This window comes from Gopherus flavomarginatus, chromosome 23 (assembly GCF_025201925.1).
Source record: "Gopherus flavomarginatus isolate rGopFla2 chromosome 23, rGopFla2.mat.asm, whole genome shotgun sequence".
In the NCBI taxonomy this organism is placed as follows: Eukaryota; Metazoa; Chordata; order Testudines; family Testudinidae; genus Gopherus; species Gopherus flavomarginatus.
Window position 1 is genome coordinate 14,290,709 of NC_066639.1, and position 17,543 is coordinate 14,308,251.

At 49.5% G+C, this 17,543-nt stretch overlaps 2 non-coding genes across 2 annotated transcripts; one reads left to right on the plus strand and one right to left on the minus strand.

The window, feature by feature from the left end:
• Positions 1-3,367: 3,367 nt before the first annotated feature.
• TRNAC-GCA (transfer RNA cysteine (anticodon GCA)) lies at positions 3,368-3,439 on the minus strand. The gene has a single exon. It is a non-coding gene; the product is annotated as a tRNA-Cys (tRNA).
• A 4,030-nt stretch (positions 3,440-7,469) lies between these two features.
• TRNAG-UCC (transfer RNA glycine (anticodon UCC)) lies at positions 7,470-7,541 on the plus strand. The gene has a single exon. It is a non-coding gene; the product is annotated as a tRNA-Gly (tRNA).
• Positions 7,542-17,543: the final 10,002 nt, after the last annotated feature.

The window sequence follows — 17,543 nt, forward strand, 5'->3', positions numbered from 1 at the left end:
GTGGATCAGTGCAAAGGAAATTGTGTCTCTGTGTGAAACTGAGGCAGGAAATGAAACATCCACATCGTAGCCCAATGCCCTAAGGCAAGGGTGGGCAATCTTTTGACCTGAGGGCCACATCTGGGAATATAAACTATATGGCGGGCCATAAATACTCACAAAATTAGGGTTGGGGCATGGTGGGGGGGGTGAGGGCTCCAACTGGGGGTGCAGGCTCTGGGGTAGGGCTGGGGATAAGGGGTTTGAGGTTCAGGAGCGTGCTCCGGGCTGGGATCCAGGGGTTTGGAGGGCAGGAGGGGCATCAGAGGGGGGCAGGGGGTTGGGGTGTGGGAAGGGGTGCAGGCTCTGGCGTGGGGATGAGGAATTTGGGGTGCAGGAGGATGCTCCAGACTGGGATCCAGAGGTTTGGAGTGCAGGATGAGGATCAGGGCTGGGGTAGAGGTGCCCGAGAGAAATCCTGACGCCGGCGCTTGGAATGATACGCTGGAGATCTGAACAGGAAATTGGTCTGCATTGTCAAAGTGGGGAATGAAACAGCAATCGACAGCGATGTTGTTAACACAAACACACTCTAACCACGCTCCAGCCGGAAGGGAAATGGGCAGGAATTGTCGCTGTTCAGCCATGGCCACGCTTACACTCATGCACAACCGTGAGTGTGCTGTGGGAGCTGGTCTGAGCGATTTGAAGTGATAATTCAGTGAGAACAGAACCATAGTATTGTGATGTGATTGACCATCAGGCAGTTGTGGCTGAGTGGTTAAAGCAACAGGCTACTAATTAATTGGGGCCTTCCCCACATAGGTTTGAATCTTGCCAACCGTAGAAACTCTAGTGTGTTGTCATTGCTGTTGTCTTAGTGCCAGAGCATCCACAATGTAACTGAAGCCAGATCTGGGCTTACACTTAAAATGCTGCTGTGACACTGCTCCAGCAGGAGTGAGGGAACTTTTTGGCCTGAGGGCCACATCTGGGAATAGAAATTGTGTGGCAGGCCATGAATGCTCACAGACTTGGGGTCGGGAGGCAAGAGGGGGTGAAGGCTCTGGGGTGGGGCTGAGAGATTTGGGGTGCAGGAAGGTGCTCTGGGCTGGGATTAAGGGGTTTGGAGGGCGATCAGGGCAGGGGGGTGAGGCACAGGGTGTTCAATCTCCAGGAAGTGCTTACCTCAAGTGACTCCTGGAAGCACCTGCGTGTCCCTTCTCCGGCTCCTACACAGAGGCACGGCCAGGCGTTTCTGCACGCTGTCCTGTCCGCGGGCACTTCTGCCACAGCTCCCATTGGCTGCAGGTCACAGCCAATGGGAGCTGCGGGGGCGGCAGCCAGATCTGGCCTGCAGGCTGTAGTTTGCCCACCCGTGCTATAGAGGAAGGGGAACTAGGTGTCTTTTGAGCAAGAATTGTATTTTCCTCAGGGTAGATGAATGGCAGAAACCATTTCCTTAAAGAAAGCTGGTGCTCTAGGGGAGGCCTGAAGTCATAACCTCAGCATCACACCATGCAGCACTGCTCATTAAGCCACTGGCGCCTACCTATAGGCCTTTGTCTCATGGCGAGATTTGCAGGGAGGGGTTGCATGAGTTACAAGAAATCCACGTTCACGTCTGCAGAAAGAGTAACATCTTTCTGTGATAAAACTGGTTCTTGCCACCAACTGTTTGTGGTTTGAGCCCACCCAGTGCTGGAACTTTTCAAGGGTGAGATTAAGGTATCATTTAAGAAGAGGCAGCAGAAGTGTCTCATCCATTCCCGTCTAGCCCCTACCTGTGTCCCGTGGTCCTTCAGCCTCTCTCCCGCCTGGCTGGGGAGATGCAAGAAGAGTCCAGAGATGATGTATCCAGTGCAGTGTGAGGGGTAGGGATAGGGGTGGCTTAGGCTACGTCTACACTACAGCATAAAATTGAAATTACTAAAACCGGTTTTATAAAACCGATATTATAAAATCGATTTTATGCGTCCACACTAGGGCACATTAATTCGGTGGTGTGCGTCCATGGTCCTAGGCTACCATCGATTTCCGGAGCGGTGCACTCTGAGTAGCTACATTAAAGGAATGAGACCAATAACTTCGATTTCCATCCACACTAACCCTAAATCGGTATAATAATATCGATTTTAGGGTTACTCCTCTCGTTGGGGAGGAGTACAGAAATCGATTTTAAGAGCCCTTTAAATCGATTTAAAGTGCCTTGTAATGTGGACGGGTACAGAGTTAAATCGATTTAACGCTGTTTAAATCGATTTAACTGTGTAGTGTGGACTAGGCCATAGGCACAAGGGGATAAGGTTGTGTGTGACAGTGTGTGAGGGAGGGTCTCTTAGGGTATTAGTGGTGGGAAAAACAAGGGACGTGACAGTGAGACCCTAGGTCTGAGTATTATGACCCTGTGTGGCACCACCCTTCCCCTTCCCCTCCTATGGCCTCATCTTCCATTGAATCCAGCATTTTGTAACCTATCATCCTCACAGAGGGATCCCACCTACCCAATGCCATGGAAATTGCTTCACTTCTTTCGCAGAGCCACTTTCTGAGCCCTGGCTTTGGGATTGGGTTTAACTTCACTCTCTCCTGTCTGAGTTTTAGGTTGGCTCTTGACCATCTTCTGGGGCTTGGCAGCTTTGACCTTTTGGGGGCTTTTCTCTGCCTTTTGTTGTCCCTGCTGCAGCCACCGTTTTCGTAGGACTATTCCTAGCCCTGGGCCCGGTGGCCTTTCTGGGAATCCTGGCAGTTTCTTGGTGGTTATTTTCCTGCTCAGAGTCACTGGCTTGTACTTGTGCCTTGTACAGGGGGCCCAGCTGCTCCCAGCTGGCTGAGTGTGAAGGAGCCAGGGCCGACTCCAGGGTTTTTGCTGCCCTAAGCGGTGGGGAAAAAAAAAAACCCATGATTGGTGGCACTTTGGCAGCAGCCCCACCGTGCTGCTTCGTTCTTCGGAGGCAGGTCCTTCCCTCCGAGAGGGACCAAGGGACCCACCACCAAATTGCCGCCAAAGAGCTGTATGTACCGCCCCTAGCACTTGGAGCCGGCCCTGGAAGGAACCTAAGTGCTGGTGACCTTGGCCTGCACCAAGGTACCTTTGCTTGCCCCAGCTGGATGTGGTTCTTGTTCTTCTGCACAGCCCAGCCGAAGGTGACCAAGCCCCTGCCAAATATGTATTCATGTTCTACCTTTGTTAATCAATGAAAACGAACCAGAGCCTGGGAGGACTGGAACTGATTTCAGCTGATGGACGGGTTTGCTACGTTTTTATACATTTGCATAGGGAAATGTGACGTGTTCAAATTCATTTCAAGCATCCCCCTTCGGTGGAAATCCTGAACATACTGGAGATGGATATGAAAATATATTTCCATTCAAAAAGTGACTTTTAAGGGAGCACCTGGATTTGAACCAGGGACCTCTTGATCTGCAGTCAAATGCTCTACCACTGAGCTATACTCCCTATGATGATAGGCTGTTGGAGACAGTCGTCTTGTGGGTTATGAAGGATGCACCTAATTTCAAAAAGTTTTTCTTATATTCCCAGACATGGGTGGTTTTAAAAATGGCAGTTCATTAAATTTTATATAGGCGCATAAACACCTCACCTTGCACAATCCCCACACCTGCTTTGGCTCTCCAGAGCACAACTTTTGAGGGAACCACACCCAGCTACGTACCTTTTAACCTCTTCAGCGTTATTCCAGTCCCTTAAAGGCACATGTAACTTCAACCCATTAATTTCTATATCATTAATGACTTCATTCCCAGAGAATTCCGGTCTGACCAGACGCAGAGAGCTCCCGAGAGTGTCAGCCACACCCCTGTGCCCTGGAGCAGAGAGGGGCTCTGGCAGTGGGTCCGGCCTATAGTGCACAGGTCACTTTTTATATTTTGCACACTTGTGGTTCAGTGGGAAAATTCTTGTCTCTCATCCAGCAGGCCTGGGCTTAATTCATAGCCAGGGCAGAGCTGAGTTTTATGCTTAGATGTAGACCTTGCAGAATTTAAGCTTGAAATACGGGCCAGTTTCCCCCCCGTAGCATTTCACATCTTTACATCCCAACACGATGGCTTTCTGAGCGATCTGTCCTTGTTCAACCTTAAAGTGTTGAGGTCCATGTAGGACTCACTGGGGAAAATTCTCTGGCCTGTTAGGTAGCAGGTCAGAGCAGATGTTCGCAGAGATTTAACCTGCCTTTAAAATAGATGAATAAACACAAAATATGGTGTTAAATTAATCCTCAGAAGCTGCTTTTCCCCTTGCCAGATCCCCAGCAAAGTGCAATCCCAAGGTGATTACATGCACCCAGGGTGGTATTGAAGTCCCCATCTAGCATGTCATCAGTTACAGAGGGGAAAAGAAAAAAAAAACCTGGAGGTTGTTAATTGGCTTATAGCTTGTTTAACACTTCTTTAACACAGGTACTTTGTACACTTATCTTTAGTAGAGATAAATAAAAATAAATAGAATCTGCTTAAAATCTGCTTGCTTTCTCTAACAGGCACACCCTGTGTTATTGCCATTATCTCCTCTATTTTAGTCAATTGTTTTTCACTCCTCTAAAAATGTATTTACTTAATTTTAAGATATGTGATTAAGGGTTTTTTTCTCTTTTATTAAGAACAGGAATTTATTTTTCTAATTATTTTGGCATTTATGTTTGTCGAACACAATCATGTACGGGACTCACTAACATTTGACTCGGTCATGGATATTAGAATATTTGGAACTGCATTTATTTTCATAGGAATTAAGGTATTTTACAGATAGAACTAAAAATACAATTGTCACCCAGACCCTAAGCTATTATAAGAGACCATTGCATGTTAAGTGGCCTGTTAATACCTTTCCAGTCAAAGGGGCGTTAGTGGGTTACAGACTGTTGTCTCTTACAACTCCAGGTAGAGGGAACTGGAGCCAGGACTCAGATCCTTTCCCAATCCGATTCCACCGGGGTCATGCACAAGCCCGGGAAGTTCCCCACAATAGCAGGACCATTCCCCTATTTACAGAATTGGCATCATGACCAGGATACTGTCTGTAGGCGCCTCCCATTAGTTGACTGGTTGCATTCTACAAAACTACGATACCCGCATGAGGAAATAAGGAAACACATCAACAGAGCCAGACGTGTACCCAGAGGCCTCCTACTGCAAGACAAACCCAAGAAAGAAACCAACAGGACTCCACTGGTCATCACATACAGTCCCCAGCTAAAACTCCTCCAACGCATCATCAGGGATCTACAACCCATCCTGGACAATGATCTCACACTTTCACAGGCCTTGGGTGGCAGGCCAGTCCTCGCCCACAGGCAACCTGCCAACCTAAAACACATTCTCACCCGTAACTGCACACCGCACCATAGTAACTCTAGCTTAGCAACCAATCCATGCAACAAACCTCGATGCCAACTCTGCCCACATATCTACACCAGCGACACCATCACAGGACCTAACCAGATCAGCCACACCATCACTGGGTCATTCACCTGCACGTCCACCAATGTAATATACACCATCATATGCCAGCAATGCCCCTCTGCTATGTACATCGGCCAAACTGGCCAGTCTCTACGGAAAAGGATAAATGGACACAAATCAGATATTAGGAATGGCAATATACAACAACTTGTAGGAGAACACTTCAACCTCCCTGGCCACACTATTGCAGACCTTAAGGTGGCCATCCTGCAGTAAAAAAACTTCAGGACCAGACTTCAAAGAGAAACTGCTGAGCTTCAGTTCATCTGCAAATTTGACACCATCAGTTTAGGATTAAACAAAGACTGTGAATGGCTAGCCAACTACAAAACCAGTTTCTCCTCCCTTGGTTTTCACACCTCAACTGCTAGAAGAGGGCCTCGTCCTCCCTGATTGAACTAAACTCGTTATCTCTAGCTTGCTTGCATATATATATCTGCCCCTGGAAATTTCCGCTACATGCATCCAACGAAGTGGGTATTCACCCACGACAGCTCATGCTCCAAAATATCTGTTAGTCTATAAGGTGCCACAGGATTCTTTGCTGCTTTTACAGATCCAGACTAACACGGCCACCCCTGTGATACTTGGTTGCATTCTGGTAGCACTGTCGAGGTCTGGTTGATAACTCTACAAGGGTGGACTGGAAGAACTACAGACCCAGCTTGCTGTACTTCAGTGCGAATTATTAGACAAGGCTGGGGCATTACGACAAGCTAGATCTGAGCAGAGAGTTGTTTTATTGTCAGCCAGTGCGGTAACAGACCTCAGTTTGCCCCCTCCCAGCCCCTGAAAACTCAGCCTGGAGCGAAGGGCAGGGCTGAGGATTTCTCCTTTCACTCCCACTCCCCTGTGTAGGGATCCTGGGGAGGTTTCTAGACGAGCATTTTGAACTGAATTGGGGAAATCAGCCTTTCATACCAGAAAGCTCCAGTTCAGATAGTTTTTTAAACATTTGTTTCATAATATGATTTAATCCTTCAACCCTAGCGTCACAATGGATAAAATTGGGTCAGCCTTGTAAGTTACCAAGGGTAAAATTAAACAGCTCTTCAAATACAAGCCATGGGAGATCAATCACTTGTCAGAGGGTACCTCTACATTACAGGATAAATTCGAATTAGCTTATACCGATTTTATAAAACAGATATTATAAAGTCGATTGTGCGCGTCCACACTAGGCACATTAATTCAGTGGTGTGCGTCCATGGTCCGAGGCTAGCATCAATTTCTGGAGCGGTGCACTGTGGGTAGCTATTGTAAAATAATGAGGCCAATAACGTTGATTTGCGTCCACACTAACCCTAAATCGATATAGTAATATCGATTTTAGCGTTACTCCTCTCGTTTTGTAGGAGTACAGAAATTGATTTAAGGAGCCCTTTAAATCGATATAAAGAGCAGTGTAGTGTGGACGGGTGCAGCATTAAATTGATTTAATGCTGTTAAAATCGGTTTAACAACGTAGTGTGGACCAGGCCAGAGTCAGGCCTAGAGGAATCCTGTTGTTACCTTCCTCATGTCCTGGTGCTTTTGTGGGGCCATTTCTTTTCCCTCCTTTCAGTGAAAAGTTTTTGTTATTCTGCACAAAAACTTTATTTCCCCGGGAGAGAGAGGTGCTGCCTGTACCAGACACCCAGAGAAGGTGACAGACAACCTGGCTCATCGCCGCAGCCTGCAAGGATTGGAATCAGCAGCAGCGACAAAACCTGCGGTGCGCAGCAAGAACTCACACAAATGTTTACTTTAATAGGAGCTGCCTCTGCTAAGGTTTGCCATTCTGGCAATTTAGCTTTATTTCCATTCTTTGAGAGAAGCGGGGAAGGCTGGTGACCCCTCACCCCAGGCTGTAGTACCTCCCGCTCCACATTTCAGCCATTTGGGGAACCTGTCTGTGCTTAGAGCTGACAGGTTGCCTCCTTCCCAGCCATCCTACTCACCAGCTTTGCAGGTATGAGTCATTTTGCTGGTACATGTGACACCTGGGAGAATACCTTTTGCCAGATGCATTGGTGGTATAGTGGTGAGCATAGCTGCCTTCCAAGCAGTTGACCCGGGTTCGATTCCCGGCCAATGCAGCGGTTTGCCCTTTTTTCCTTGGCCAGGTCTACACTACAGCATAAAATCGAAATTATTAAAACCGGTTTTATAAAACCGATATTATAAAATCGATTTTACGCATCCACACTAGGGCACATTAATTCGGTGGTGTGCGTCCATGGTCCTGGGCTACCATCGATTTCCGGAGCGGTGCACTCTGGGTAGCTCAGTAAAAGAATGAGACCAATAACGTCGATTTCCGTCCACACTAACCCTAAATCGATATAGCAATATCGATTTTACGATTACTCCTCTTGTTGGGGAGGAGTACAGAAATCGATTTTAAGAGCCCTTAAAATTGATTTAAAGTGCCTTGTAGTGTGGACGGGTACAGCGATTTAAAATCGATTTAACGCTGTAGTGTGGACCAGGCCCTTGTCTGGAAACGGTTTAATTTCCGTCACATTGTGTTCTAATGATATTGTCAACGCAATTGTCAGAGGATTTATGTCCCAAATTCCAGTAGGTCATTAAAGACGCAGTGGGGGGGACGCAAGGAACAGCAGCTGAGAGTGAGATGTAAAAGTTGCCCTTGTGTCTAGAGCCCTGCACAAACACAGAACTTGTATCCACAATCTGCAAAAATTGTCCGCAGATTTGCAGGGCTTCACTAACAGCTCCACAGGTCACCATGCACCAGTGACGTGGGGCTGTGCCAAACCCTGGACCACCAACCATCCTCCATGTCTCCCCAGAGACTTCCTGACCCACCGCACGCTTCACCCCAGACATCCACAGATTTACAGGGCTCTACGTCTGCCATTTGAGAACGTCAGAAACCATGAGGACATGCCTCTGTATCTTCTTGTCTTCAGTAACGAGAAGTCTGGTGGCACCTTAAAGACTACCAGATATATTTGGGCATAAGCTTTCATGGGTAAAAAGCCATGACTGCATGCATCTTCAGGTGACTCCATGCATATGAAGAAGTGGATTTTTTACCCACTAAAACTTATGCCCAAATAAATCTGTTAGTCTTTAAGGTGCCACCAGACTCCTCGTTGTTTTTGTGGCTACAGACTAACATGGCTACCCCCTGATACTTGTCTTCAGTGGTATAATTCCAGCTGTGGGAGGTGTTTGTATCGTGCTCATGCATGATGGGGAGAAAGTGGAAATATAAAGGTAAGTAGACGATCATGGTTAAGCCAAACATTTCGAAATAATAATAGAAAGGGGGGAAAGCAAAGGCTCAGGTGTGTTGAGATCCCACTGGATCAAAGAATCAAAGTTCAGACTGTTACACTGTAGCCTATAGGGCTAGGGGGCACCTACAGGCCTGTATCAGCTGTAAGACATTAGCTGCAGCAAGTTAGCATAAGTGTGGTAGGCCTGTGACTCTTGGCATAGATACATGGCCTGACTGTTACCCTTAGATTTAGGGGAACTAGGAATAGCTTGCTTAATAGCAGAAGCTGGGAGCTCTCAGTGCCAGGCAGGAACATTGACGTGACCCTGGGCTTGGACGTTTTAGGATAGGATAGTTGGCAGATGTCAAACCACCAACTTGTCTGAGTGGGGTGTGAGTGATAATGAGTTAAATGGCATCAATATGTATTCATATGTCAACCTATCGGCTAGGTGCACCCCAGTATCGTGAGGGTGAGGAAGTTAGATGTGGATGTGGAAGGCTGGCCACAAGAATGAATATTCATGGCCGTGCTCAGGCCCTGTAACAGCAAACCACCGTGTTAAGGGTGTTTGCTTTGCATCCTCTGACCTTTCAGCTCTATTTTTAGCTATCATCAGTCTTGGGCACCGAGGAACCTGGACCGTTGGACTCATTGGGCAGGCCCGAGGCAGGGCTGGTCCTTTGTCTCTCACCGCCAGGCCCTCAAGGAAGGGTGTGAGTACGTAAGTCCAAGTTCACATGCAAAGAACGACACCACCGATATCCCCAGTCCTGGATTCATGCTGTCTGTGCCTGTGGTTTGGAGCTTTTCCGTTTCTTTTACAGATTCTAATAAAAATCACAACAGCTTTGCTTTGCCCTCCGTATGAGCATCCTCGCCGTACCCCTGGAAGGTCCCGACAAGATAGCGAATGCCTTGGTTTTAGCTCTGTGTAGCCTGAATCCGGGACAAGAATCCTACCACCCTCAGCTCGTTGGTCAGGATCAATTGGCAATCAGTGCAAGAATTAACCATTCAAATGGGTTAGGCAGAAATGCCACAGGAAACCTGCTACCTCCCCTCTTGCTAACACCTGTGATGAGCAGGCTTGAGTTGGGCCAACGTCCTGACTTCAGCCACGGAGTGTTTCTTCGTGCTCCCGGTCCCTTTCTCTCCCCTTACCCCATATTTCTCGCCTTCACACTCTCTGTTGCTCCCCTCTTGTTCTCTCGTCCCCTGCCCTTTCTCAGGAACTCACCCCACAGCATTTATAATCTGCACAAGTAGAAGGGGATGTGACCTGTTCATAACCGCTCACCAGGAGAAAATGAGCCTTTATGTAAAACTCTTTCACACAGGGCCCACTCAACCTGTGGAACTCATTGCCAGGGGATGTTGTGAGGGTCAAAACTATAACTGGGTGCAGAAAGCGATTCGAAAATTTCGTACGGGATAAATCCGTTGATTGCTATTAGCCAGTGATGATCAGGGCTGCATTCCCATGCTCTGAGTGGCCTCGGCCTCTAGCTCTCAGAAGCTGGGAGCAGATGATAAGAGAAATGGTTTTGTCTGGATACATTACTGCCCACAGCAATCAAGTGAGTGGCTGCAAATCCCTTTTCAGCGCCCAGGCACACAGAGGAATCATGGGGCTCTTCGCTCCTTAGGTCCTGGCATCAGGGAGTGGCCGTTTTGGTTCATAAATTTTAGCATCTTGCAAAGACGTGTCATCTCCCTGGGAGGGAGCCGCGAGCGAAACCAACCCAACCAGCCCAACCAAAAGATCAAGACCAAAATGTTCTCCAGGTTCCTCGGTCCCAACCTGCCTCCCGTTCGGCCGCCGATGCAGCTCCATCCCTCCGCCCCCAGTAGATGCTGATTCCCTCAGCCCCAGCTGGGCAGGATGTGAAGCCCTGTCACTCTGCATTGCCTGGTTCTTCTAACTCTGGGGGCCTTCAGCTCCTCTGTGTCCCCAGGGACCCTCTACCCCACTCCTGACCCAGCTCCTACTTATCCCCGGGGTTTTCTCCCAGCAGAGGGACATTGCCAGGGGCTGGGTCCCTGGTTGCGTTTGCTCTCTGTCTAGCCCCATCCAGGGAAAGGGTCATGGATTCTTCCTAAAAGTAGGGGGGACCACTGCACCCCTGCCCCTCCTCTTCCCCCTGAGGCCCCGCACCTAGCCAAGCCAGAAGCCAGAGCCAGGCTGGGGAGCCCGGGCTGCTCCACCTGCCCCGTTTGGTGGGGTGGGGGCAAAGAAGCCCCTGGCCCATGTCTTCTTCCCCTGGGCCCCCTGCTCCTCACAGCTGCTCGCGTGGCTCTTACCCTGACCCAGATCCAGGGTGCAGGCTAGGGCAGGGAGTTGGGGTGCAGGAGGGAGGGAGTTAGGGTGTGCCCTGGGGCAGGGGGTTGGGGTGCAGGAGGGGGTGTAGGGGGGGCTCTGGGAGGGAGTTAGGGTGCAAGGGCAAGCTCTGGCCTGGGGCATGAGGTTGGGGTGCAGGAGAGGGTGCGGGGGCAGGCTCTGGGAACAAGTTAGGGTGTGCGCTAGGGCACGGGGTTGGGGTGCAGGAGGGACTGTGGGGGCAGGTTCTGGGAGGGAGTTAGGGTGCAGGCTGGAGCAGGGGGTTGGGGTGAAGGAGAGAGTGTGGGGGTCAGGTTCTAGGAGGGAGTTTGGGTGCAGGGGGCAGGGTCTGGGCTAGGGCAGGGGGTTGGGGTGCAGGAGGGGGTGTGGGGGCAGGTTCTGGGAGGGAGTTTGGGTGCAGGGGGCAGGGTCTGGGCTGGGGCAGGGGTGTGGGAGAGGGTGAGGGGTGCAGCATTTTCCTTGGGCAGTTCCCAAAAGTGACTGCACCCTTCTCTGGCCGCAGCCCCTAGGCGGCGGGCCAGAGGGGTCTCCACACGCCGCAGCCCGCAGGCACAGCCCCCACAGCTCACACACACACACACACACACACACACACACACACACACACACACACACACACGGCTGCAGGGACGTGCTGGCGGCTTCCAGAAGCAGAGCGGACAGGCAGGAAGCTGCCTTAGCCCCATTGCACAGCTGATTGTGGCGACGGGGACCCCCGGCCCTTTTAAACTGCCTGCGGCCACAGGTGGTGGTGGTGGGGGCATTCTGGAGAAGGCAGGCAGGGGCAGCAGGCAGGGCCGGGGGGACACTCTGGGAGAGGCACGCAGGGGCAGTGGGGAGGACACAGGAGGTCCAGGGGGCTGCGGGGACGCTCTAGGGGAGTTGCATGGGGGTAGCAGGGGGACACTCCAGGGGAGGCGTGGGGGGGCAGCAGCGGCGGCAGCACACGGACCCAGGGCAGAGAACCGGCTCCAAACTTTGGTGGATCCAGGGCACCCCTCACACTCTCCTATTGGTGGAGCACGGGCACCATGGGCCCATACAACTCTCCGCCCAAGCATTTCTTCTCTCCATCAGCATCAGCATCCCAAAGCCTTGCCTCCCATCCCCGCACGGGGGCAGTGTCTCGGCAGTGTGAAAATCACTGGCAGCTTTGCTCTCTAAGCACCGAACGACTCCCATCAGCGTGGGAACTAGGGGTGCAGTGGGTGCTGCAGCAGTCCCAGGTTTTGCGCGGAATCCCAGCCTCCAGCTCCACTCTTGGCTCTGCCCCCAGCCTTGGCTGCCTTACCCCTGTCCACGTCCCCGCCTCCCGGAGCCAGGGCCCTGCTGCCGGCCCCAGCTGTAGGGGGCGGTGAGGGCTGAGGACAGGGGAATGGGGGGTGCAGCTCAGCAACCCCATGCTAAAAACTGTTCCAGCTCCATTGACTGCTCCCCTGTTTCCTGCCATTCAGTCTGTGCTTTTGCAACCTTTCCCTCCAGGACTCAGCGGTTCCCTCCTTCTTCATCATCAACCATCATCCCAAGAGGCACAGGGGACAGGGATCTCTGTAGAGCCAAGGAGATTTAGGAGCATAAACCCCACAGACCTTCCATGAGACTGTGCATCCCTCCTGCAGTAAACAGGAACTGAGCTTGTGCAAAGCCGTAACTAGTAGATCATCGCAGCTGGGTAGGACAAAAGACACTGGAGATTAAATCCAGGGCCTAATGTAGGCAAAGCACGCACCGTACCACCGAGCTATACAGCCCTCTCGGTAGGTTACACCCAGAGCAGCCAGCACCCCATGAACTTTCCCCATCCCAGCGTCTCAACCCCCTTCCCCAGCCTGGGCAGCGCTTTAATGTCACTAATTCTATACAGGCCATGGCAAAGCGAGAGGTCCCTCCTGATTGTTTAATAACAACTGGCGACCTCGGGGATGCTTTACTGTGCAGATTAGAAACGGCAGCCAAAACAGCCAACGCCCCAACCCAGGATTCAACCCAGCACAGGAAACCCTCTTTGCGGTCTAATTGCTCACATAATCATTCAGCCACATACAGACAACACACAAAAGCCTGCTGCCAGGGGTGTCACACAGCCTCCCCCGGCTACACCGCTCTGTTGCTATCCCAATGGTGAGAATACCAGCATGGTTTCTCCATGTTCTTATTTCACTTGCTTCTGTTATTCAGAGCAACGAGTGATGCGTTTTCCCAAAGACTAAACAACCCCCGAAACCTGCTTTGATCAATCAGAAAAAGTTACTGTCAGCTGCTTTTTGTCTGTCCTAGTGAGAATTGATTTTTATAGCTTTTAAATTTGGGGACTTTAAGCTCTGTGTTTGCGGCGTGTTTCCTTGCACACACCGAAATACTCATGGGGCTCTAAGAAGGGAGAGTGGACCCAGGTCCAGTGGTGGTGGGGGGTCACAGAGGGTCAAGCACTAAATCACAGCAAGAATAACATGGATTCAAACCTGTGCCCAGAGACGTAAACGGATTTTTTAATAGGGGGCTGGGGTGGCTTAACAACTTGGCCACAAGCACCTGACACCCAGTTTTCTCACTCCACTGCACTTGTGTTCTCTTGGGAAGTCACGTCTAACATCACTGTGTCTGAGTTGAGGTTGGTCCTGCTTTGAGCAGGGGTTTGGACTAGATCCCTTCTGAGGTCTCTTCCAACCCTGATCTTCTATGAGATATTCCATGAAATAACAACAGCAGCAGAAAGAAAGAAAGAGGAGAGTCATTGTCCCACTTTCAGGGCAGAAGGTAGCCAAGTCCCATCTGCTATTTGCATTGTAGGTGAAAAAATTTCAATGGAATTTAATGCCCCTGGTCAGAGCAGGGACACAGAGAGATTTTGCTTGACAATCACTTGAGCAAAGAAAATTGTGTTTCTGCGTGAAAGTGAGGAGGGAAATGAAACAGCCACACAGTGGCACCATAAGCTAAGGAATGAGCATGAAGGACTCAGAACTGCTCCCTGGGGCCTGGTCCACACTACGCTGTTAAACTGATTTTAACAGCGTTAAATCGATTTAATGCTGCACCCGTCCACACTACATTGCTCTTTATATCGATTTAAAGGGCTCTTTAAATCGATTTCTGTACTCCTACAAAACGAGAGGAGTAACGCTAAAATCGATATTACTATATCGATTTAGGGTTAGTGTGGACGCAAATCGGCCTCATTCTTTTACAGTAGCCACCCACAGTGCACCGCTCCAGAAATCGACGCTAGCCTCGGACCACGGACGCACACCACCGAATTAATGTGCCTAGTGTGGACGTGCACAATCGACTTTATAATATCTGTTTTATAAAATCGGTTTAAGCTAATTCGAATTTATCCTGTAGTGTAGACGTACCCTAACTGAGAAACACCTCCTAAGTTTTGGGGGACCCATGAGTTTCTTCTCACTGTGTTTCTGTGGGGACTGACCTGTTTAGCTTGATGTTTTCTGCACTGATATTTAGGTATAACGGTGGATTATAAAGTAGCCATGTCATGTTGTAGACATGACATTGCAATGATTTATTATTCATGTTTCTTTATCATAAGATTTTATAAAGCTGGCAGTTAAGAATTACGTTTATTCCTTTTGTTCTTTTGGTGACTTGAACGTGGGGAGGTTCAGCCTTGCTGAAAAAAACGTAGAGACTAAATTCTGGGTCGCCAGGTGTTTTTCTCTGGGTTTTCTTTACGCGCCGGAGAAGGGCACTGCCATAAGCTCTGGCCCACCCAGAGGTGACCCTGGCTCAGAGCTGAGCAGCAGGAGGCTAATCACAGCTCTCCAATCAGGGACTGAAGCCCAGTCCTGCATGTGACAGGTCGGGGTAGTCACCACCCTACTCCCGAGGTAGGACCTGGCAGCTGCCCCTGCACAGGGACGTCAGGGTATGTGGCTGCCAGGAGCTCCAGCTGGGCAGGGGTTGCTCTGGGCTCTGCGAGGTGGTTTCAGCTGGGAGAAGGGTGAGACTAGGGTAGTTTGTCTCTCATTTATCAGAGGCTTTGCCAGCAGGGAGGCTGTGGTCCCATGTTGGGGGGGATTTCAGTGGGGTCTGAGCTGGGGCAGCATCAGGGGGGCAAGATGGGGAGTTTGTCACTTGATCACAACGAAACCGGAAAACCTCTCCCTGTGCTCCACCAAAAGACTCTCCTCTATCCCATAACACTCCCCCTCCATGAAAATCTCCATCCCTGCCCTGACACTCAGAGACCCCTCACTCCCAGGCAGATTTTTAGCTTTTCTTATTTTCACTTGGCCTTCTACAAACATTTTATCCACCAAGATGATCAAGGACATTTACAGTGTGAGAAAGAAACAAATCAAAACCAAAGAACACCCTCCCCATCCTCACCCCACCCCAACACATTGATCGCCCCACCACACACAATTTGGATTTGACATTTTCTAGGCAATAAAATGCAGCCCTCTGTTGGCCAGAGAACAAAGCCAGGGCTCCCATGCTGCAGGGAAGATGCCTGCTTCTGACCCACCCATGCTCTAGCTGCTCCTGTGTGACATTTCCAGCTGCCCAATACTGCTACTAGCCCAGGGGAGCCATTGTTGACTGCAGTAAACATTTGTCTCACTCCGGATCCTGGGATTCTACAGCAAACGGCCGTGCACGGGTCTCTGGTCCAGTGATCCTCATTTTAATCAAGCTCCAGCCTGCGCATCCTTTCCCTTTCCCACCCCGTAGGAGGGGACACTCCGTGCTGTTGTACACAAGTACTCACAGAGAACAAACCCTGACATTCACGCTCTGCTTTAGGAGCCAGGTTTGCAGTCTGAATTCCGTATTTCAGACCATTTCAAGTGCGGGCATTGAGATTCTTTCCCCGTTTCTCTGGGGTTGGAGTTTCCATTTGCTTATAGCTGTGATGGCTAATGCATTGGACTCGAAATCCACCAGGGCTTCCTACTCAGGTCAAATCCCGTTCAGAGTGAGGACTGCCTGTTAGCTGAAGTTCCTAGTCAGGGCAATAAATCGTGAGACAGTCTCAATTCTGTCAAGGCATTTTTCCCACTTTGAATTTTAGCGTCCGAAAAGTGGGGACCTGCATGTACCCTTCTAAGCTTAATTCCTAGCTTAGATCAGATAGCGCTGCCACCAACCAGAAATTCCAGTGTCTGGTACACTCCCTGTCCTCCAAAACCTTCCCTGGGGGACCCAGGACCCAAACCCCTTGGGTCTTAAAACAAGGGAAAAAATTAATCAGGTTCTTAAAAAAGAAAGCTTTTAATTAAAGAAAGAAAAAGTAAAAATTATCTCTGTAAAACCAGGATGGAAAATGTTTACAGGGTCTTCAGCTTGTATAGACTAGAGGGACTCCCTCCCCCTCAGCCTAAAATACAAGTTACAGCAAACAGAGGTAAAAATTCTTCCAGCAAAATACACATTTGCAAGTTAAGAAAACACACATAAGACTAATCCACCTTTTCTAGCTAGTACTTACTATTTTCAACATGAAAGACTGTTTCAGAAAGATTGGAGAAAGACCTGGTTGCACGTCTGGCCCCCTCTTAGGCCTGGTCCACACTACAGCGTTAAATCGATTTAAACAGCGTTAAATCGATTTAACGCTGTACCCGTCCACACTACAAGGCACTTTAAATCGATTTTAAGGGCTCTTAAAATCGATTTCTGTACGCCTCCCCAACTAGAGGAGTAACCCTAAAATCGATATTACTATATCGATTTAGGGTTAGTGTGGACGGAAATCAAAGTTATTGAACTCATTCTTTTACTGAGCTACCCAGAGTGCACCGCTCCGGAAATCGATGATAGCCTAGGACCATGGACGCACACCACCGAATTAATGTGCCCTAGTGTGGATGCGTAAAATCGATTTTATAAAACCAGTTTTATAAAACCGGTTTTAATAATTTCGATTTTATGCTGTAGTGTAGACGTGGCCTTAGCCTTAAGAGCGAACAACGAACAAAACAAACAGCACAAACAAAGACTTCCCTCCACCAAGATTTGTAAGTATCTTGTCCCCTCCGTTGGTCCTCTGGTCAGGTGTCAGCCAGGTTCACTGAACTTCTTAACCCTTTACAGGTAAAAGAGACATTAACCCTTAACCATCTGTTTATGACAGCTTCCTACCCAGGTCAAATCCCGCTCAGAGTGAGGACTGCCTGTTAGCTGAAGTTCCTAGTCAGGGCAATAAATCCTGAGACAGTCTCACTTCACTCGCATCAGTAAGGAGAGGAAGGGCCAAGGGTGAGGGGAATTGTCAAAACCCTAACCCTAACCTCACCCACCCACTCCTGTAATAGACCCCTAACCTCTGGCTGAGTTACTGAAGACCTCAAATCATGGCTTAAAGACGTCATGTTACAGAGAAGCCACCATTTGCACTAGTTTAAATTTGCAAGTGACCCATGCTCCACAGAAAGACGAAAAAATCCAGGATCTCTGCCAATCTGACCCAGGGAAAAAATCCTTCCCAACTCCAAATATGGCGATCGGTTAGACCCTGAGCCTGTGAGCAAGACCCAGCAGCCAGA